Here is a 24,543-nt window from a genome sequence, read left to right on the forward strand (position 1 = left end):
ATAGTTTCTTTCCTGCATAAGTTATCCGATATTACTTATTGATCACCAAACATTACTGGCATTTGGAAGAAAATGCTCTCTCTAGTGTGAATTTTCTGATGTCTAACAAAACATTTTTTGCATTTGAAATTTTTTTCTCTATATAGAGAAACTTTTCTTGTTCTGATGTCTAACAACTCTGGCTTATTAACCAAACATTTCTCACATTCAGAAGAATATCGTTTCTCTCTAGTATGAATATTCTGATGTACAACAAGACTTATCTTACATATAAAACATTTCCTACATTCAGAGCTAAAATATAATTTTTCTCATTTGTTTAAAAAAGGATCTAATTTAGTACTAAACCATGTCCAACATTTTTTGCAAGAATGTAGCTTATTCATTCCTGTACTATCTGACGACTTGCTGAACCAGTAAAACATTTCCGACATTCCGAGCAAGGATATGGTTTTTCTATTGTGTGGCTTATCTTATGTTTAATACGTTCAGCGCTGCTATTCATGGTACACACAAAGAGCACTTTATAAACACAAAGAACACCATACATCTATATAAACACAGTATGTGTACACAGAGCACTTTACATACTATACACCAATCACCCACAACATTAAAACCATCCGCCTAATATTGTGCAGGTCCCCCTGGTGCCACCAAAACAGCTCAGACCCGTTGAGGCATGTACTCCACAAAACCTCTTAAGGTGTCCAGTGGTATCCAGCACCAAGACATTAGCAGCAGGTCCTTTAAGACCTCTAAGTTCCGAGGTGGGGTCTCCATGGCTTGTACTTGTTTTTCCAGCATATCCCACAGATACTCGATCGGATTGAGATCGGGGGAATTTGGAGGCCAAGTCAACACCTTGAACCCATTGTCATGTCCCTCAAACCATTTCTGAATAATGTTTGTAGTGTGGCAGGGTGAATTATCCTGCTGAATGAGGCCACTGACATCAGGCAATAACGTTGACATGAAGGGGTGTACTAGTAGGTAGGTGGTACATGTCAAAGTAACATCCACATGAATGCCAGGATCCAAGGTTTCCCTGCAGAACATTGACTACAGCATCTTACTGCCTCTGCCGACTTGCCTTCATCCCATAGTGCATCCTGGTGCCAATATCTTTCCCAGGTAAACATATCACACACACACCTGGCCGTCCACATGATGCACTCACGAACCCATTGTAAGACAGGGGTTAAAATGGGCACTCTGACCGGTCTGTGGCTACGCAGCAAACCGTAATGCACTATGTGTTCCGCCACATTTCTATCATAGCCAGCATTAACTTTTTCAGTAGTTTGTGCTGCAGGAGCTCTTCTGTGGGAGTGGACCAGATGGAGTAGTCTTCACTCCCCACACACATCAATGAGCCTTGGGCACCCATGACCCTGTGGCTCGATCATCGTTTGTCCTTCGTTGGACCAATTTTGGTAGGTACTAACCACTGCATATCGGGAACACCCCACAAGACTTGCAATTTTAGAGATGCTCTGACCCAGTCGTCTAGCCATCACAATTTGGCCCTTATCAAAGTCGCTCAGATCCTTACTCTTGACAATTTTTCCTGCTTCCAATACATCAACATCAAGAACTAACTGTTCACTTGCTGCCCAATATATCCCAACCCTTGACAAGTGCTATTGAAACAAGATAATCAATGTTATTCTCTTCACCTGTCAGTGGTTTTAATGTTATGGTTGATCGGTGTATATTCGCACAAAGCACACTTTACGCCCATATACACGTGCGCACACAACGTCCATATAAACAGGCACACACAGTATATACACACAGAGCACTGTTGAAGTTAAATAATTGGACAATGGTAGTAATAAATAATTTCTGTACACTACAATCAGTTGCTAAGCGATTAATGCACAATGTAATTATCGCAACATTTACATAAGTTTAGTGTATTTTCTATAATTTTTATAAAACAAAGCATTTGAACATTGCGAACATTAGTTATAAATAAGATCACTTTTCATACACCAAATAGCAAGTCCAGAGAGGTCACAAAGAAACCAGTTTAGATAGGTCTAGAGGCGGGAGCTTGAGGAAGGACACTTGGCAATCAAGAAACAACGACTAGAGGCATCAACCAATTAAACGTCAAGCTCTTGGGAGGTCATGACCCATTGATGTATGAATGTGGACCTTAATACTGTAACTGGGTATCTTTGCAAGGACACTGCTTTTTACAACTGTGTAATGTATAAATTGTTCACCTCTGGCTTTGGAAACCAAAGTGCTCAGATAGAAGCTTGTTAGTGATAACAGCGCAAGCATGACAAAGTTTGTCTTGGAATACTTTGAAAATACAACCTATGTGCTTTGGAACCACAGTGATAGCATTGGAGAATCTTTATTTTATATGATACTACGGACATAACAGCACTTTACACTTATATACACACACACACACACACACACACACAGTATATATAGACAGAGAAATTTTAACACCTACACTTATACACACAGTGCATTATATATATATATATGTATATATATATACACACAGCACTTTACACCTATATATACACAAAATTATCACAGAGACGCCCAGACAGCGCTTTATAAACTATATATAACCACACAGCACAGAAACTGTCAGACAGCACTACATACCGATGTGTACAGTATATACACAGACACGGCCAGCATAGAGCTGCACTCCCAAACCATCACGGAAATAGCTAGATCCCCTTCCTCGAAAGGACCTTCTGACATCACAGGTCATGTGACTGCTGTAGTCACATGATACACAGGGGAGGAGGCTGCTGTTGCTGCTAATGTTCCTGTGTAGCTACTGTAAGTAATGGAGAATCAGGTAAATTGCAATATGTCTACTGAATTCAGATGGGAAAAATGTTTTCCCTGTCAGGCTAATTCACGTGTGAGGTGCTTTTCAGGCGTTAATTAATTAATCCCAGAAAAGTGTCTTAAAAACAGGACACATTGAAGTGTATTAGCTAGTTTACATGTCAGCAATTTGAATATTCCAACACTGTGAATGAGTATTCCCAAAGTTGCATTACCTATGTTTTTTAGTGCTAACACTAAATGAGATTCGCTGCTAATTGTGCTTTGGCTTGCTGTAGTCATTTTATGACTCCCATAGTGAATTCCAGAGTGGGTCCTGTCCCAACAATGGAGGGTGGAAAATTTACTTAAAGGTTTCAGATTGCAGTTCTTTAAAAGCAATACAATAAAGGCTAGGGAGGGGGAGTGTGGAGAAATGTGGCTAAATTAACAAGTGCTTGCTGAGAGCTTTGAGGAGTTTTTACAAAACGTTCATACGTATGTGAGAGATGCTTATTTTTTATGCTGACCAAATAGTATACATAGGCTCTTATATGTTTCTTTATGGTAGCTTAACATTTATATTTTAGGTAACATGACAAGTAAAGACCAAAAGCAGAAAAATATGTGTTGTTGAAAAATAACTGCTATGGTGTAAATTCCCATTTTAAAGGGGAGATTCAATTGGCTGCAATGTTCCTGAGAATATTGTGGCCGTGCTTTATTACCGCTATAACGGTAATAAAGTATAAAAAATAAATAAATCTGTGCTTGGTGTCTCACAGCCGTTCCAGAGAAACATTGCGCTGATTTTTTTTTTAATTGAATCTCCCTCTAAAAATGTATGAATGGAGGTTCAAATGTAAAGGGTGTTAAAGTCAATACATTCGTTGCAGTTAATGATGGGTAACATTAGATATCCACAGAAAGATTGCCTCCCATGCTTTGGAGAAATGTAAAGTACTTTTGGCAATAGCCATGGTGGTTTGTAACAGGAAAACTTATTAGAGAAAAGAAGTAAGAAAATCTTGTACTGTTAGCACTTGATGGATAAATCTATCCTCCATTGCACTTCATTCCATTCAAGGGGATGCAGACTGACATTGCATGACAAAGGTTTGCCATCCACAGCCATAATGAGCTTTTTGCAGTGACATGTTTAAGAGCCTGCAAACACAGATGTGACCTTTCCATGAAAACTTTTGACCATCCTGGTCAAAATATTGGGGCTCCTTTTATTAATTAAAAGGAAAATACTACTTTCTTAGAGTTTGGGGATAGACCCTATGATTTATTTTGCAAATGTTACCGCTTTCTGTAAGCATTTGCTATATAAACGCTCTAGTATTGTATGCATAGCACTAATGTCCCTGCAACTCTTGCCATCTTTAAGTGGGCAGCCGTCATGAGTCCTTGTATGGCTGGTTCCTCCATTACATCATCTTGTTGACATAATACAGTTTAGAAAGTAATGTGCCACTCAGTTCAAACCTGATGACATGAAGTTAGTGGAAAGGGGGAGAGAGACCATCATAGACAAACTTACTACATCTGAAAATGGCAGGAGAGAAAAGACACTTTGTTAGAGAGTGTATTTAGCACATCTAACTGTGAGTGAAAAAATAAAATTAGCAAAACAATTTAGTCTTTCATTAGGTTCGGTAATAGACACACACATACATATATATATATATATATATATAATCTGTCTATTGAGAGCAAAACAAATTAGAAACATGTAGCCACTATGGACAGGAAAAGTTAACAGCAATGCTTAAGGTTATGAGAACAACATAAGTAAAAATAACTAAGATAAAATAGAGACTAAAAACTACAGCGAGGGCTAGAGATGCCAACTTTTTTTCTTGAAGATAGAATAATAACTGAGGGGTGGGGGATAAAGAATGGTTAGTGGGATCAGTAACATATCTTAGTAAAACATGGACGTGTGCTTCTGCGTATTCTGCAGCCACTGCAGAAAAGTTGTTTACATCAATAAGGCTTTATTTTGAGAATTCTTGGCTAGGACACAAGCAGGATTTGACCACCTCCCATCTGGTTACCACGTCTCACTCTTGCATTTAAGATTTCTCATGCGCTAAATCCCTTCTCTGGAACGATCTCCCTCATTCTATCAGGCTATCTCCTAAACTTCAAATGTTCCCTTAAAACCCACCCGTTCAGGAAATCCTACCCTTCCTCTGTCTAACCTATCCCCAGCCCTACACCAGAGTGTGAAAAAAAATCATGATTTTTTTGAAAAACAAAAAAAATTTGTTTTTTTTTTTTAAATGATCAAGTAAACAAATAAACCAAGTAAAAACAATAATACAAAGTTATTTTAAAATACTGTATATTTATTATATTCAATTGAAATGACTTAACAGTGTCACCAATCATGTCATGGCACAGATCACAGCACAAACTGCAAAAGGGAAGAAATAGCAATGATGTTAAAAGTTGCAAAAGTTGGCAATTGCCTTGCATGATTTGTAAATGTGAATGAACCTACACATTAAGTTTACTGAACGCCTTAAAAAGAAACACAAGTTTGGCAGCTTTGTTAGTACCCAAGCGGTTTCTCAGTTTTGACTGCACCAACACAAATGTGGAAAATATTGTTTCTACTGAAGCTGATGATGCTGCAGCTGTTAGCAATTGCTCTACTGCTACCATGATATTTTCATTACCAGCTGCAGTTTCTGAACCAATGTGCATTTTCCACCACTGCTGACACAACATCGTGGTCAAACAAGAGGTCATTAAGCAGGGTTGCTTTTACAGTGATAAGTTACTTCTTTCAACTGTCCTTTCTTTCTGTACTTGAAACACTGGTGTGGTGTGGTGTGGTGTTGGTCATTCTCTCTGGATTCTGGAATGATTTGTTTCTTGTCTGGACTTGTCTGTTGCCTGTGCCTCTTTGTATCACATGAGTCATAATTAGATTAGGTCAGCAAGCAATAGCCATTTATTAGTAGAGTAGCTAGCTGGTCAAAGAACTATGATCTATATTGCCAGTATGCCAATTACCATTAAAGGCCTGTTAAAACCCTGTATTTTTTTAATGGTGATTTAAATCAATGATTTATTTATTTATTTTTAAATCATGATTTCAGTCGTGATTAAAATCAAGTTGATTTAAATCAGCACACCCTGCCCTACATCACCCAACTGTTCATGATCCTTCTTCACTTATCATAGTAAACCTCCCCCTTATTCTTCCTCAGCTCCTCATACTACACGTTTTTTTTCATCTCCCTTCAAATTTTTAGTCCCTACACCTGGACTCCCCACTTTGTGTTTCTTGTTAGTGTGCCACTCTCCTCTAGATTGCAAGCTCCCGTGAGCAGATCCCTGTTATGCTTGTGTCTACCTCCTTATGCTACCTTTGCCTTCAGCACCCCAACCTCATTTTTACACATCAACACTAGGCCCCTTCCCTCGGTCTCATCTTCTCCCTTGCCTTCGCATTTCACAGGCTCTGATCCTGTTAGTTACTCCCACAGGCTTAGCTTGCTTTAGTTCACTCTCCACCTCTCCTCCTTCCCCTTTCTAGTTTCTAAGTGTTCTGCAATTCACCTATACCTCTATGCCCGATGTAACTGCTCGCAGCTGGGTTGATAATTTAACCGCATTTTGTTTTTGTATTGACCTGTATGCCATGTTCTGTTTCGTCCTATGCTCTCTGTACTGCGCTGCTGACCCTTTGTGGCACCATACAAATAAAGATAATTGTTGAAGTGCTTTTTACATTTGTAACACCCATGTGCCAAGGTCATTACAGCTTAGGAACATGTGGGATAATTACTGGTTCAATGAAATGCATTAGTTCATGTTTGCATAAAAAGAAAAGAGAGAGTGCTCAAAATATGATCTAATGGTGGTGCTTGAGGGAGGGTGGGTGTACTCTAGTTTACAGCACCATTACATCCAGCATCATTAACTTAGGAGACCATGAAGGAATACACAATTCAGGAAGTGAAATAACTTTTATCAGGAAGTGAAATAACTTTAGCCCTCCAACAGAGAAACAGCCTGGTCATATATTTTTGGGTTTAAATATCATTACTTTTGTATTTTTTGTCTTACTGATTCTGACTAACAGTGTCACAAATGAGAGCAAAAGGAATGTAAATCCATGTCAGCTTTTACAAAGCTGTGATTTTAGAGACAACAGCAACTGAAACAGCCATTCAGCTGCTTCCAGCTCTCAGTTACAGTGATAGTTAAGTTGTTGGCACCCAGCACTTGCTGATGAACTGCTTGGACTGATAATGTACAGGGTAAGACTATGAATTGCTGACCCTGACGTATACATAAAACTGTATTTCTGTTTTTCACAGGGATGACCTATGATCTGTGTAATGTTTGGCTTACCCAGTTGCAGGAGGCCCTACGCTGAAAGAGCAGTAAGTTATCACATGAAGGATATGAAGAACCAAGCATTATGGTAACCCCTATAGAGGTTCAGGATAACAATAGGGAAATAAGAACATACCACATATATAATCCCCATCTTATAAATATACAGGCTGAAAGTGACCTTGGGCAGACTGACTGCTGTAGTCACATGGTACACAGGTGGAAGCGGGCTACTGCAAATGTACTTGTTCTTGTGTAGCTACTGAAAGTAATGGAGAATCAGGTAAGAAGATGTGGTAATGTGGTGCACACTGGTGAAAAAGAGGCATGTGGAGAATGATCTGTTGATTTGGGGGCATCTGAGGGAAAAGCTTGTGTGCAGGGGGGATATGTGAGGGAAAAGCTGTCTGATAATGTAGAAAAGTGAGGTTAAAGCTGGTGGGCAGAGGGGCATATGTTTGACCACTGTCTCTGTTGCGCGCGTGTCCCCACCGCCCACCAGATTTGATGAACCACCTCCTGCACCCCTGCAGCTGCAACTTATTCACCAGCATCCACCTGATCTAGCTCAATGCTCACCAGCTTAACCAAAAGTCCCTGTTTTCAATTCCATTTGTCACTTTATATTGATGCCTTATACCATTAGCACTGCCCAGGAAAGCTGCTGCAACGTTCATCTTGCTGCAATGAAAATGTCCCATACCATTTTTTCGAAATTGCTGCTACAAGAATAACCTCTCCTCTTGATCGCTATCTGCCTTTCTCTTACTGAAATCCCATTGTCTTCCTATTATGTTATACATTTACTACAAAAGTATTTAGTGCTCTCCAATCCTATTCCACTTGTTAGATCTAAGCTTACAATCTTACTACATCCCAACTCTGCTCATGGCAATCTTCCTTCTCTTCCGAGGTTTTCACAGCTCTCAGAAATACAACCCTTCTCGTAAGCTGCACACTACTCCTGGAACTATTCACCTGAATGTCTACCAAGTATTCTCTCTCTAACTGCAAGACTCCGGTGAAAGCTTGCCTGGTTAAGGAAGCGTTCATATAGTGCTTGTGACTTCTGGATGGACATATCTCTGTGAGTTGATTTCTCCCACAGCAGCGCTCCATATGGTGAAAGGATATGTTCTGGAGTTGTCTAATGTGGTTTTGCTCCTTTAAGGTATCAATTCATCAAGTGATATTATGAAAGTTTGATAACGCCGGAACCAGTTGCAGAAATAACTCTGATTAATTGAACGCTAAGACGGATTGCTATGTTGTCGCTGGTTATACCAAGGACCAGCAAGTGGAATAATTTTACTGCCACTATAAATGGACATACAAGAGACTTCTGTGCGCTGTTTCATTCTACAGACTGCTGGTATGTAATATCTAATATTTGAATAGTACACACGAATATGTGATGTAAACCAGTGGATACCAAACTGTTTTCGAGGCACCCTTAGGATCTCCATAATTTTTTCAAGGCACCCCTAAGCGAAAATAATTACCAAAGAGTCCCCCACCTTACCACCGGCCCTGGCCGTGGTACCCTTGTGAGATCGTCGCGGCACACATTTTGGGAACCACTGATGTAAACAATATATGCTGTGCTTAAAGCAACTTTCTCATATTTTTGGGGGGGGAGAAGGATCAAGTTTTTAATTTGCGTAATTATTAGATATTTAGCTTTGTGTTTTTAACTACGGTTTGTTTGTTTGTTTTTGTCTGTATTAATTTTACAAAAATATCACCAATTGGGTGCACACTGGGTAGTGTGACGCAGGTCTCAGAAATCGGTGAAATAAACAAACAGATCTTGTATGTATATGCTGTAGTGGTGAATACTCTGTTCTTGAGATTAACTATGTGTAGCCATAAACAGGATGATGTAATTGATTGTGGGGCATTTGCCTTATCCAATGAAAACTCACTGGCAAATGGTTTCCATTTTAATAGTAAACATTTTGAACAAACTGAGAGGAGAAACCATTTATTCATATGCATTCATGAGGATCACATTTCTATGTTTGCTCATTATAAATTAAGCATAAACACAAAAAATTTGCAAAACATAAAATTAACTCATAACTAATTGCATCTTCAAGATCCACATGCCTAAATAAGTAATGGTAGAGTGTAATCTCTGTAGAAAGTGTCATCATTTCACTTGGTTTAAAAAAAGATGATAAATGTGTTAAAATTAATAAAAAATTGTACTTTGATGTACAGACATTAAGCTAAAATGCATTTATTGCATGGCAACAGATGTAATTTATCATCTGTGTTATCTTACATGATAATATGGGATACAAAATATATGGTACCTATAACATTATTTGATTCTTAAATATGGTTAAATCTGCAATTCAGTTAAATATTACTGTGGGTTACATTGCCATCCGGTCTTTGGGTATGGTTCTTGGGAGAGACCTTACACAGCTTATGGTTCCTTTCTTCCATTCTCACCGTCAGTAACTAACTTTTACAGACTACTCCTACTGGTGTCACCTGCCACCAGACACTCGACGACTGCGAATGCCAACCCCACAATAGTTGTAGGAGGATAGTGCTGCAGCGCCTCTTTGCGGTGGGCTGGCTGGTACCTCCTGACTGCTTACTATGGTTCAGGTCTGCTAGGTAGTGGGCGTTGGCACAGATATGCTAGGTACAACACAGAACAGCCGGGGATTGGATTAGAGTGTAAGCTCTTATCTGTTGGTCACAGGATACAGCAGGTAATAATGTCCTCCCATTCCAGTATATTTCTTTTTATTATTTTAAAAAAGAGTTTGGAATGGTTTTACTTTGCACTCTCTTATTTTCATGCTTTACATATGGAAGATTTACACTGAATGATATATGATTAATATATGAAATGTGAAGAGTATGGTAAAAATCTCAACAACGGTGTACCCAGATGCAAAAATTATTATTGTTTTCTTTCACTTAAACTGACAAAATAAAAAAAGATTGTGGCTATTGAACCAGCTAACAAAAAAAAAAGAAACAGGCCTTTTACATCATTCGAAGTTGTCCTTGCAGTTTGTAGATCTCAGCAAACAGCTGGCTAGCAGAAAGTAACTTTAAGTAAATAACAAATATATTATTAACAAATGTGGCAAGAGCCCGCTACTGGTGAAGCACACGCGTACAACTTCTTCCTTTTTATGGTTCTTTATTGTCAGAATGGTAATAATGTTTTGACACCGTATACTTGCACAGCAATTATGGAGACCCTCAACGCTTACTATACATAGTCCAGCTCTCTGTCCAGATCAGCCAGCTAGCCCAGTGTTGATCTCCCTGAACAATGAAACAAGCAGGGTTTTATACCTGACACTCCTCCCACAGGCCTAGCTTGATGGACAGGTGTCACACCCACCTTCTCTTTAAAAGGAAACGCCCATCCCTGGCTCTGTTTAGACTATCAGACCCACCCTGTCTGTTTGCTGAGAGGAAGCAGCTTTTAAATCATGTAAGTAAACCAATTTTAAACTACACATATGTTTTTACCTGGTTTAATCTCCACCTAGGTACATAACTGTGCCAATGTTTTACTCTACTTCCCTGCTTTCTCTGCATATTGCCAGCTAAATGCCTCCTTTTGTTACACAAAAATAAGGAGTGCCTCATGTTGAAGTACCACAAAATATTACACCGTGATAATATACCGACAGTGAGTAGCCTCGTACCACATAATAGAGTTATGGGAGTAGTTCTGGACCCTAGGGGGAAAGGGGGGGCGGGGGTTCAGGGCATTCATTCCCCCATCCCTCCCCACCCATAGCAGGGGAATGCTGTCTGCGGCCGCACAGTATGTGCAGGTCCGTGTCTGCAGAGACAGGCAGATAGAGAATTCTGCCTGGCCACTTTGATTGTATTTAAAACACAATCAGAGCGGCTAGACAGCATACTTTACCTGCCTGTCACTGCCAACACAGACCTGCACATAGTGTGTAGCCGGAGACAGCCCATACTGAACAAAGTATTAAAGGGGGTGGGGACTAATTACCCCTCACCCCAAAAAATATCTAGAACCATCCCTTGATTGGAGGCTTGTTTGAAACACAAACGGATTTTCCCAAATCCATTGCAGGATCTCTTCATGTGCAAGCACCCTCCTTTGCGCCTTCAAACACACTCATCACTCCTATTGCCAAGAAACCGTTCCTCCTACTTCTATTCCTTTTCAAGCTACTTAATCGGCTAGTCTACAACTGTTAAACACACTCTCACCATTCACTCTTTCCTTGGCGCCTTACGATCAATCTTCTTTCCTCTCCACTCCACTGAAACTGCCTTTACCGAGGTGACTACTCTTGGCTAAGTCAAAGGGACACTTCTACCTGCTCTTGCTCCTTGATATTTCTGCCGTTTTTGACACAGTTGACAACTCTCCTCCTTGATGTTATTCACTCCATTGGCCTCTGCAGCATCTTCCTTTCCTGGTATACCTCCATGATTGCTCTTTGTTGTCTTTACCTCTGGCTCCCCTCCTCTCCCTCCCTTCACACCTCCTCTCTTGGTCGATTCACCCACTTTTTCGTCCTCCAATATCACCTCTATGCCGATGACACTCTAATGTATCTTTCCTCTCTTTACTTTTCTTCTCTCCCGCGTCCAACTGCATCTCTGCCATCTCCACTTGGATGGCTGAGACCTACCTCAGGCTCAACATATCTCTCTACATCCATTCCCTTACTCAATTCACATGACACCTCTACCGTTGCAACTTTGTAAAGAGTCGCCCCTTCCTCTTACTGGATGTCACCAAGATCATCATTCCCCTTCATATGCAGGACCTGAGCATTAGGGGGGCAAAAAGGTCCTCAAGGCGAACTAGCCAGCTCAATACAATTAGTCCCGTTCCTCTTCTCCGAAAGACTTAGCTGGTTAGTTCCTATTTTATATCGAGGACCTGGTCACTAGGGGGCCAAAGGTCCTTATAGCAAAGGGGAACATATCATTACATCAAGGACAAGTGTACAATGTGTACAGGGCTATCTGCTTCAATACACCCTCGACCTAACACAGTACTACACTAAAGGGGACAGAAGCAGAAACTACTACACTCAGTTCTAGTGAGGGGCCCTGTGTATCATATCCAAAAAGTCGCTGTCGCTTTGTCTCTTGCCAGCAAACAAATTGATCATAACGCCTACCTTCCAGTCGTGTGAGACTGCTAGCAGTAATGACATCAGAGGGAAGGACTATTAGGTTCACATGACCAGCTTCGAAGTATCCTGTGGAATGTGAGATGAGAGCTATATATTACTTATATATTAATTGATTTTATATACAGCGCCTTATATACTGTACTGAGATCCCACATACAGTTATTATATATATATATTGTATACAAATTCCTGTATACTGTACTGAGATCTATATACTGTTATTATATATAGCTCCCTATATATCACACTGAAATCCTAATTGCTAGGTTTTCTTTGGTTGCTATCTATCTTTCTATCTATCATCATCATCACCATTTATTTATATAGCGTCAATGATTCTGCAGCGCTATACAGAGAACTCATTCACATCAGTCCCTGCCCCATTGGAGCTTACAGTCCAAATCCCCTAACCTATACACACACACAGACAGAAAGACAGACAGAGAGACTAGGGTCAAATTGGATAGCAGCCAACTAACTTACTAGTATGTTTTCGGAGTGTGGGAGGAAACCGGAGCACCCGGAGGAAACCCACGCAAACACTGGGAGAACATACAAACTCCACACAGAGAAGGCCATAGTCGGGAATTGAACTCATGACCCCAGCGCTGTGAGGCAGAAGTGCTAACCACTTAGCCACCTTGCTGCCCCAGGAATATTCAGGAATTGTATTTTCTATTCCCTATGTTTTCACATGGTGTAATGGCAGTGCATTTGGGACATGGCATGCTGACAGTAGCTAGAGATAGATAATGAGCTGGAGGTTTGTTAAAACGGAACGTTCCAGTATGATAGCAAATTGAAATTTTTTGTATATTTAAAAAAAAACTATAATCTGAATTATATCTTCTGCACACTTATTGCTAAGATACTCGGTCAAGTTTTACTTGTGGTTTATAAGCCATGTCAATGCAGAAATGCCAGAATGCATTCCTCTCATTAAAACACTAATATTTCTCCCAGATCCTTTAATCCCGCACACTAAATCTTTGTATATGCAAAAACTATCGTTAGATCCAAATGAAAAGGTTAAGACAGGCAACAATCCATAGAATAGTCAGAGTCAGGCAAAGGTCAGAACTGATAGCATATAAAACATAGTTGCCTACTCTCCCAGAATGTGCGGGAGATTCCAGAATTTCTGAGAGCTCTCCCGGGAGAGCAGGGCAAACCCCCGAATCCTGCCAGCTTCATTGGTGAAGTGGGTGGAGGCAGGGCTAATCGCATCATCCTGGCCAAAATAGGTATTGAACAGCAGGGGGCTGGGCCTAATGATGTGATGATGTGATTAGTGTGGCCACACCCCTAATACACGGCCAACTTTGGAGATCTCCCGGAGGGGTTATCTTCAAAGTTGGCAAGTATGATATAAAACCAATAATAATTTGCCCCGCAGCAGGAACAAATGTTTTCACCAGTGTGTGTCGGAGACCACTGTTACTGACAAGATTATTTTTTTTATGTTTAAATAAAAATACATAAATAAATAAATTCTGTAATGCTTTGTTATAGTTTACTTTTAGAGGTGTTTCTACATTGTTCACATGTTGAGTCTACATATCACAGAGGTAACAACATCATACTAAAGTGTCCAGTGCTACATAGTGATGTATAGATATATACTATTCCTTGTGAGTTTTCATTAAGTTGTAGCAGAGCACTTTTGACAATTGAAGTAGTTTGGGAGCTTATTTCTGATTATAGAAAGCCAGACTGCATAATACCAATTTCAGCAGTGACAACAGAGAATCATGCAGTTGTCTGTGGAGTAATTTCCTGGGCATGCACTTTCTGCACATGTGGACCACTGACTGCTATCCTTGTTAACGAGTGATAATAAGCATTTAACACTGCGTACACACCACAGTCATAGGAGTTATTTTCCTGAACAGCATTTTCACATAAATACACCTTACATTTTTCTTGGATTAACAGTACATGTGCCAACTGATGACAGGCTGCTGCAATGGACAAAACAATATCCCCATGTTCCTTGGCTCTGGTTTTATGCTTTTTGGAATCTACTATGATGACTTCCCTGGTTGTAAAAATAATGACACTAAGACACCAATGCTGGCCATATGCCCCGGCATCAGTGTTGAAAGGAACTAGGAGAAAGTCCATGTTTAAAGCACTGTTTTGTTCTAGTAGTCCACAGAAAAGATCAGTGTATATATATAAAAAAAAAAATCTGGCATATGAAGTTCAAAATAGCTTCTTTAATAACTTCATCACAGAGCCATTTACCAATGTCCAACATCTTCACAATCTCCTGGTCCATGGCGCTCAGTAGCTCCCTTTCACACACTATTACTTCCATATTCCAAGAAGATGTGTAACTTGCATTACTTTTCACTGTGACTTTCTGTATTGGTGTTCAATGTTTTGTTGTATTAATGTATTCCTCCTCCAGATCTAAGGCTGTTTTATCTTTATCTACTGGTGGGCTCATCTCTGTATATTCAAGCAGATGGCTGCCACTTTCTAGGGAAAGGAGCGCAGAATTGTCTGGTGCCGGTGTAAATTTGTAATCAATATCATCAATTCTTTTCCTTTTTCTCACGATGTTTGTCTTTTCCCACACCTCCCCTTCCAGAGTCTTGACAATGAGTATGTTTGTTTATCCACAGACTCTTTGTATCCAATTGACAATTGTACCACTATAATATGACAGGGTTTTGTCAGTTTTACAGCCTGAAATTGTGGTCCTTGAATGTCTCTTACCACAAACGTTGATGATTGGGGATAAAGGGAAACCCCACCAGTTTCTGTACAATATCTTGCCAAAGACATTTGGCTCATTCTGCAATGTTTTCTTATTTCCATTGTTTTCAATGGAAAGCGACTGGTAGCCTTGCTCTTATCGATGATTGATTCAAGTGGGAAAAACTCTGGAAATGTAATTCAGTAACTGAAGAGGTGGACACTGATCTTTAAGCTTGTAATTTCCACAGTAAGCCTTTTTAAATTCATACAGATAATAGCACAGCATGTAGAACATGGCAAGGATAACAGCATCAATAGGGACTTCTTTTCATGCAAACTCATATTTTATGAGTTTGTTGGGTCTTCCACTGATGTCATTTGTTGCCTTTGTGTCATTTTGAAACACAGTATATTAGCAAGTATTGGACTTTGCTGCATTTTTTACAATGCAGCCCTTTAATTGTGTATCAAATTAGCTTTTGAAAGTTTCACTCCATTGCATGTTGAAATGTTTATATTTCCTGTTAAATAATTCAGGACTGTCTGTATTAGCAATTGAGCAACGTGATTCTTTAACACTTTTAAGTCATCTTCTTTTCCCCCATGCTTGCTTATCCAGATGCCAACATCTGACAAAAAAAAGGTTAGTGCATGAAGATATGTGGTATTTTAGGAAAGTAAGTCTGCAGAGGCTTCACATTACCCTACTCCCTGTCTGTGACAATGGGAACTCGTGTGATCTTATGCCCATCCAAATGCTTAAGAACTTTAAATAAAGAGTCTTGATGGTAAGATTTGAATTTCTTTTCATCGAGAAGAAAAGCTACTGGGAATACTGGATTATTACATAATGTAATATTTCTCATCAGTAATGTAGATAAATATTGAAAGTAGTATCATAGGATAGTAGCAGCGGTAATGTTATATCTTGATTTGATATACAGATAAGTTCTGATATCTGGATGCCCAAAGGAAACTACTAGGGGGTAAATGTATCAAAGTGCGAGTTTGCCAGCGTGTTTAAATCACGGCAAATCGCTTGCCCCAGTCCCTTATTATTTGTACATCCATCTTGAGGGCTTGCCCCAGTCCCAGCCATTTGTACCTCCAAAATCGATTCTTTGCCAACTGGAACACTTCGCCCAGAAGGGGCACATATTTGTAATATCCCGAATCTTTAGTCTTGATTGAAGCTCAAAAAAAAACAAAACAGGAGCCGCCGCAAACACCTCCTACCTAGTAGGAGGTCCGTTCCGCAATGCTCTTACGCTGTTTGCGTAAGAGCTAAGTACTGTATTATGGCATTTTCCCACGCTAGTGGGGAAATCACATATTACTGTATTTAGCGCTTACGCAATTAACGTAGCGCATTGCGCATGCGCTACGCTACTTGCGTAAGCTGTATTCCATCTGTAAATTTACTGTATTTACAGATGGATGTACAAATAATAAGGGACTGGGGCAAGCCAGGAACATTGGATCAAGAAAGAAGATATCATTGGTAAGTATTTGTTTTTTTTTATTTTTATTAAATAGTTGTGGTTAAAAAGAGGGTGGTTAGTGTCTTTATTGTGGGGTTTTTATTTTTAATAAATATGTGTGGTTTGTATGAGGGTGTTGTTGTTTTGTTAACTTTTTTCTTTGTGGAACTACAGGGCCCAGCAAGCCAGGAATGTCAGGGCATGTTGGCACTTGTGGTTCTCCAAGTGCCAACATGCCCTTGCTGCCGTGGGTATGCTGGTGCTTGTAGTTATACAAGCAGCAGCATGCCCACAGTTTTTAGGGCTGGCTGGCTGGGACTTGTAGTTCCACAAACAAAATTGGTGTCAGTTTATTTTTTTCTACTATTTACTGCCGTATTACCCTACTACCCACAGCCCAGGGGTAGTAGGAAGAGCCCTAGTGCTATCAGCACTGGGCTGGTTCTTTCTAGGGGGGGGCCCGCTCGTTTTTTTCAGCGGACCACACTCCCTAGGGAATCCAGCCCAGCGCTGAACAGTCTAGGGTTGGTTAGTCATTATGGCAGGGGGACCCCTGCCGCGCGTCCCCCTGCTATAGTGCCGCCAACCCTGGCTGGTTTGCCTAGTGCTGGTAAAGTGAAAATCGGGGGGACCCCACGCAAAATTTTTCCCCGATTTTCACGGGACCAGCACTAGTCAGGCAGCACTAGGGTTAAGCATAAATAGTGGGGGGACCTCATGCTTTTTTTTTTTTTTACTTTTATCTGTTCTTTCACTTTTTAACACTGCCAGGGCAGTGTAACAGTGATGTGTTTCTACAACACGCTGCTATCAAGCAGCGTGTTGTATCTGGCGTGTTTAGAAGCAAACTCTCCTGAGTTTGCTAACTCGCAGCTTCATACATTGGAGACTTGTATAGCTGCAGTGGCAAACAGTGGTGAGTTTGATCTCTGGCGATTTTGCAAGTAGCGATTTTGACAGAAGCAGAACTCTGGCGATTTTGTATGAAAACTCAGCTTCATACATCGGCGAGTTTCAACTCTCCCGAGAAAATCGCTGGAGTTGCAAAATCGCAGCTTGATACATTTACCCCTAGATCTGGCATAAGTACAACATGTGTTATGTAGCGTTTAAGGTGGGCTGATAGTTCAACTAGACAAAAAAATTCATTGTTGCTGATGCATTTTTTCTTACGCTCTTGATAATAAATATTTTCTACCTTTTTTAGGTTCCTTGGACAATCAACAGCCATGTGTTTGTCAGTGCCAATAAGTGAGTGTACACTTTGCAGACATTTGTAGGTTTTCATTGGTCCTTTCTTTAGTTCAGCAGACTCTCTTACTTCCCTGATAGCACTTTTCATTGTGGCAGTAAACGGCTTCTTAGTACCTGTAATTTTGCTATTTTCAATGCAAGAAGGATGTTACATTGTTTTATCTCCCAAATAATGTAAAATGAAAAGCTTTTTGATTTTCTTCATTCCCTTAAACAATATACATGTTTACGAAAGTCATGAAGGGAGTCTTTCTTTTTCCCTTTTGGATGCTTTAAATAGTAGTATTCCTTCAGTGCAACTGGAAGATTTGAGCGATTAGCATGAAAATTGAACCTTTAGATATCCAGCTATACTGATAAAAAGGAAAGTGAAGTTTCTGATCATGGTCAGAAGAAGAGGGCAAGTATAGAAACACTTCTCCCTATGGTTGTATAGGTGGTGGAGAAATAATTTGTTTTTCATTCAAGTCTGGTTTACAAAGAATTTGCATGCTACTGTGACAGATAAGTCTGTATGTTGGCCACACAAATAAGGATTTTCAGAAGAAGATATGGTATACAGTATATTGTCTTCAGTTAAAATAGATTATCTTTTTTTTTTTTGCACAAAAAAACAATTGAAATAAGCTATTTAAGCTCTATTTTTCCTCCAATGCTGTGAACTGAATTATAACAGTTATCTATCTTTTCCAGAGTTTATGTCTCTCTTCAGCTAGGCTAGGTACACACTGAAGAATTTTTCAAACGACTTGTTATCTACAACGAGTGTACCTGCGACTGAAGGTTCGATTGGACGATTCATGCGTACTCACTAGACAGATTTACCTTCAGCTCTGTGCTCTTCATCTGCTCCTCTAGTTTTTTACAGAATGACAGCAGCATTCATTTACTCATGCATTCGTGTTACACTGATTAAAACAATAAAACTGCCTCGTTATAGCTATCCAAATGTCATAATGAATTTCGTTAGCTTCTGTGACCCTGGAACAAAATATTCAGTCTCAGAACGAATGAACAAATTAATTACAGCTACAGCACTGTCTACATTTATTCACTGGAACATCTTCACTTCCGGCATTGGCTGAAAAGAGCACAGCTCTGTAAACTGTATGAAGATCGTGATCGTGAGTGCATGCACACTACATGATCGGAAGGTAATTGGAACGAGATTATTGAACGGGATGACCAACAAAGTGAAATGACAATCGGCAGTTTGGAACTGTCGTTCATTGTGTAAGTATACAAACTAACGCGTTATGTGCCGAGCTGTCGTTTGTCAGGTTTGTCAGATTGACCTGATAATCGGCTGAAAAACCTCCAGTATGTACCTTGCCTTACACTGAGTGAGTATGCAGATATACACTAAATTCTTCTGTAGAGTAAACTGAAAGTTTAGAGGTAAACTCTCAGCACAGCAAATTGATACAAAGTAATTTAGTGGCCCCAGAATCTTATGCTTATCAGTTTGTGTGAAGATGATCTTCTGACCATGATCAAATGCTAGTTTGTTTTGTTTTTTGTTTTGTTTTTGTTGTAAAGAAACTTTTTTTTCAGGTTTTATGCAAGGGTATATCAGAGTCATAGGTCTCTCACACTTTAAATTTGATATATTAACATAATGGCAAGTTATATGTACATTTTTAAAGTTAATCCTAAACTTTAGGATAAGTCCAGTCATGCCCTGCCCACATGCTTGGACTTGTAGTTCCACATCAGGAGGCAGAACATATTAGGACTTGTAGTTTCTCAATTGCTCGTTTAAGTTTATATGATCTCAAGTGCAACATAAGGGCACTTTTTTCTGGTATGATTGCAAATTATATCAATGGTAACCAACAGATATTAACTGTACAAGCCATGTTTTCATGAACAGGATTAACTCATAAAGTGCTTAGTTTAGATAAGACCCCTTACCCAAGTGTAATATAATACCACTGAATGTCAGACCCAAGAAATGTATTTTTATTACAGACTTTTCATGACTCTGATGTATCTATGCATAATGCTCTACATGACTGGTTATCTATTGGCTGATACCTGTATCATTTTATTACTGTGAAAATAAATAAAATAGTAGGTGTAAAGAGGAGCTGTGGGAAAAGACAACAATCTGGGAGAAAAAGGTCAAGAATTGATGATATTGATTGCAAATTTGCACCAGCTACAATTCTGCGCTCCTGATTAGAAAGTGGCAGCCATCTGCTTGAATATGCAGAGATGAGCCCACCAATAGTAACTGATAATACAGCCTTAGATCTGTAGGAGGAATACATTAATGCACCAAAACATTCAATACAAATACAGACAGTCACAGTGAAAAGTGATGCAAGTTACACATCTCCTTTGAATATGGAAGTACTAGTGTGTGAAAGAGAGCTACTGAGCGCCATGAACCAGGAGATTCTGCAGACATTGGACCCTGGTAAATGGCTTTGTGATCAGGGGCAGGCTGGGCAGGGTGGCACATGCCTCCCGGGATGGGCCAAAAAAGATTATTTTGGGCTGGTCCCTGAGTTCTGTATGTAGTGGCTGGCCCCTCCCCGGGGACCAGCCAACTTCTCCGATTGGCTGCGGCGCGAATCTCCCTCCCTTCCTCTATCTGTCCTCTAATAGTGTCACATGGGACGTGATAGGTGCCGTCCCATGTGCGAAGAGGTGAAGAACTGCACAGCGTGCGCCGATGGAACCAGGTGAGTCCGGGGGGAAGGGAGTTGTAGTAGTACATTATTATAGTGTGCGTCAGTGTGCTAAAGTGTGAGTATGATAGGGGGCCAGTATATGAATGTATGTGAGTGTGATAGGGGGCCAGTATATGAATGTATGTGACTGTGAGGGCTCAGTATATAAATGTAGTGTGTGTGTGAGGGATCAGTATATGAATGTGTGTGATAGGGGGCCAGTATGTGAATGTATGTGAGTGTGAGAGGTCAGTTTATGAATGTAATGTGTGTTTGAGGGATCAGTATATAAATGTGTGTGATAGGGGGCCAGGATGTGAGTGTGTGATGGGTCAGTATATAAGTGAATGTGTGTGATAGGGGGCCAGTATATGAATGCAGTGTGTGTGTGAGGGGTCAATATATGAATGTGTGTGTGAGGGAGTCAGTATATGAATGTGTGAATAATTAATAATCATCCCTCATTCCACATTATGACACTTGCGTAGTGGGTATAGGTGTGTGGGTGCGCATATGAAAGGATTTAGTGTGTGGGATTAGGGAATCTGGGAGAAATAGAGGTGTTTTATGAGAAATGCTTATTTTTACGGATATTTCTGCATTGACATGACATAGAAAAGAGCTTTCATTCCATAGTAATCATCCGTCATTCCACATTATGACACTTATGTAGTGGTGTACAGGTGTGGGAGAGCAAAGGATTTAGCATGTGGGATTAAGGGATCTGGGAAAAATAAGGGTGTTTTCCATGACAGAATAGCAGTTTTTTTTTTGCATTTTTCCAATGACATGACATATAAAACAGCTGTCATTCCATAGTAATTGGCCGCCATTCCATGTCAGTCCACATGCAAAACATGACCAAATATCTTAGCAAGAAGTGTGTAAAAGATATAATTCAGAAGCGTAAGATTTTATAAAATATAAATGTTCAATTTGCTTTCATTATAGTCAATATGCATTACTTTTAACAGACTGGAGTTGTCATTCCTTTTAGTACATCCCATGAAAACTACTGTCCTATTATTATCCTACATATAGACCTAACAATTATATCCAAGATATTTGCTTTTAGGTTAAATTAAATTTTAACAAATTGATTGCATGAAGACCAAGTAGTTTTGTTAAGAATCAATATTCTTAGCACAAAATTAGGAAGGTCTTCAACATTATTCACAAATGTTATCAGAGCCTGATCAGCCAATAGGCTGACCAGGCTGCAGCCAGGGGTGCTGGAGCCTGGGGGAGCGCACCTTTGCCGATTATGTATTTTTTTAATTGTAACTAGGGCCGGAGCCATTGGGACCGCCTCTGGTCTAAAGGACTTCCACATCTCACGTGACCAGAGTAAGAAGAGCCTAGGCCGCACTGACAGGCAGCTAGCAGCGATCTCTGCCAGACTGCCTGTTATACACAGCGCTGAAGAGAGGACTCCACAGCAGGTAAGTCCGTTCTAATGTCTCGGATGGGGGGGGGGGGGGCAGTAAATGAGGTGGCTGGAGGGGGCAGGCGAGGAGGCTGGAGGGGTAAAGTGAGGTGGCTGGAGGGGTAAAGTGAGGTGGCTGGAGTGGGAAGGTGAGGGGGCAGGTGATGTAGCTAAAAGAAATTGCTGAGTGGGGCATTTAAAAAATAGAGTAGCTTTGGAGGGGCATGATCTTTGTATTGTGCAACGATTATGAGGATGATCTCTGTGGTCTCTAGGGTGACTAGAATACTGAATAATAGTCAGTTGGGGCTGGTAAAGGTTTGTATTTTTTTTTTTTTTTATAGCTCTTTGAAAACATTTTTCATATATTTTATTGCCTACGTATGCCTGTGCTATGGGGCAGTTTTATCTGGCCATAATGGACTGTTGTGTTCGGACTAAAGGGCCTAATCATTCAGGTTTTGTTAACATTTTGCATTATAATACAATTGCTGCATGTTTTCAAAATAGGACCTCAAATTTCCAGAATCCAGCTAGAAGACAACAAAGCTGCAAGAACAAGCAACAGAGAAGAACAAGAACTGGTAAGAGAGATTGCACATCTGTCTAAATGTGAATGCTGGAGAATACTCCTGAATATTCATATTCAAAAGTAGCCCTAAACGCCTATATTGGGGGAAGAGGGGAAGGGCTACAGCTGAAATAGCCTAGGACGGCCCTGAATGTCATATCTACATAAAACCGCAAATAGGTGTTTAATTGTCAGTATTAGCTTGGTGTGACTCACAGGACCGTATGTTAAACCCAGAGAGTGGGAGACTAAATTTATCTTATGATTGTTTCTAAGTTATTGTGCACTACCTGTTCTGTATAAAGAGCTTGTATTAGCTGTTCTTAGCTGCAGATGATAATGCCAAATACCAATTTAAATCATGGGTCGTAAGTGCTAAAACTTCTTGATTTCTCTTTTTATGCTTATATCTATATCCATCAATAATATAAAACCAGACCCCTCACAGTGTTTATCGTTCTGTGATATCGCAAGATATCCCAACTGGGTGACAGGAGACTAAGTAGGTTAGGCTTTGAATAAAGGAAAATAAGGACAGAAAAATGTCATATACTTTACAGGATTCATGTCCAATATGTAATTAAGAATCAATTTAACTTTTCTTGGCAGTTAAAGTTTAGTAAACATTTTGGAATAAATATTTCAGGTGATTTAAAATCTCTATATCTGAAAAATTACCCAGCGTTATACTCTCATTTGAAGGAATTCTTTTCAATGTAGATCTAATATAAAATCTTATGGTTACATCATATCTATTCTATCAAAATTACATTGCTCCATAAACTATCATATCATTTTGCTGTGTTACCCATTTCTATCAATTAAAAATCTGAAGTCCTTAGAGATAGACATAATAAGACCTATTGGAATAATAAATCTTCACAAATTGCAAAGGAGGTAATGCTATGCTCAAGAGAACATAGAGGATTCGGGGGTTCCTAATTTATTTCATTATTTTAGAGCAACAAGACTGAAACAAATGCTAGAATTACATTATATGTCCGAAAAACATGTAGTGTTCTTTGGTATCTTGAGTAGCTAGTGAATTTCCATTGAAGAAAATGTTTTGGTTTAATTACCGTAATTAAAACATTGATTTTGTTTCAAACTTTAGTTGATTCTTGTAAAATTTGGGATCAGGTGTAATTGGTCTTTAATCTTATAGAAATTTTAAGTGGTCTATCCCTTTTATGGAATAATCCTACTATAAGTAATTATACTAGTAACATAGTTGATGAGGTTGAAAAAAGACACCAGTCCATCAAGTTCAACCTATTTTGGATCTCCTGCGATCCTGCACTTATATTTGAAATTAATCCAGAGTAAGCAACCGCCAATCTGTTTCAATTTTGAAAATCCCCCCAGACTCAATATTGCAATCCAATTTTTACCCTATATCCACTACTATCCTTTATTTTAAATTAACGGTCGTATCCCTGGATACACCTTTCCGCTAAAAATTTGTCTAACCCTTTCTTAAACATATCTATTGAATCTGCCATCACAACCTTCCCTTGCAATGAATTCCATATCTTAACTGCCCTTACTGTAAAGAACCCCTTCCTTTGCTGGTTGTGAAATTTCCTCTCCTCTAACCTTAGGGGATGACCACGTGTCCTGTGTATGGTCCTTGGGGTAAAAAGTTCCCATGAAAGCTCTCTGTATTGACCCCTAATGTATTTGTACATAGTAATCATATCTCTCCTTAGACGCCTCTTTTCTAAAGTAAACATGCCTAAACTGGCTAACCTTTCCTCATAACTTAATGACTCCATACCCTTTATCAATTTTGTCGCCCTTCTCTGAACCCTTTCTAGTTCCAAATTATCTTTTTTATAGAGTGGTGCCCAGAACTGTACTGCATATTCAAGATGAGGTCTTACCAACGATTTATACAGTGGCAAAATTACACTGTCTTCCCTTGCATCTATGCCCCTTTTTATGCATGCCAATACTTTGTTTGCCCTTGCAGCTGCTGCTTGACATTGAGCACTATTGCTAAGTCTACTGTCTACGAGCACTCCCAAATCCTTTTCCATTATAGATTCTCCTAAATTAATTCCATTTAATTTATAGATTGCGT

General features: G+C 39.6%; 2 protein-coding genes across 10 annotated transcripts in view; one reads left to right on the plus strand and one right to left on the minus strand.

Annotated features, from left to right (window-relative positions):
• The window catches only part of PLEKHM1 (pleckstrin homology and RUN domain containing M1), a 31,253-nt gene extending 28,509 nt beyond the window's left edge, over positions 1–2,744 (minus strand). Inside the window, exon 1 of the mRNA XM_075176403.1 lies at positions 2,638–2,744. The gene's annotated coding sequence lies outside the window, so the exon portion shown is untranslated. The remainder of the gene's footprint in view (positions 1–2,637) is intronic.
• Positions 1–24,543, plus strand: part of IFNE (interferon epsilon) — a 122,970-nt gene that overhangs the window by 59,907 nt on the left and 38,520 nt on the right. The window contains exons 1-4 of one of the 9 annotated variants that reach the window (XR_012677655.1): positions 2,761–2,820; positions 7,155–7,220; positions 7,343–7,456; positions 8,087–8,992. The gene's annotated coding sequence lies outside the window, so the exon portion shown is untranslated. Of the gene's footprint in view, positions 1–2,760; positions 2,840–7,154; positions 7,457–8,086; positions 8,993–24,543 lie in introns of those variants that run through there. The other 8 variants (XR_012677649.1, XR_012677652.1, XR_012677651.1 and 5 more) reach the window with 8 other exon arrangements.

This window comes from Mixophyes fleayi, chromosome 6, assembly GCF_038048845.1.
Source record: "Mixophyes fleayi isolate aMixFle1 chromosome 6, aMixFle1.hap1, whole genome shotgun sequence".
In the NCBI taxonomy this organism is placed as follows: Eukaryota; Metazoa; Chordata; class Amphibia; order Anura; family Limnodynastidae; genus Mixophyes; species Mixophyes fleayi.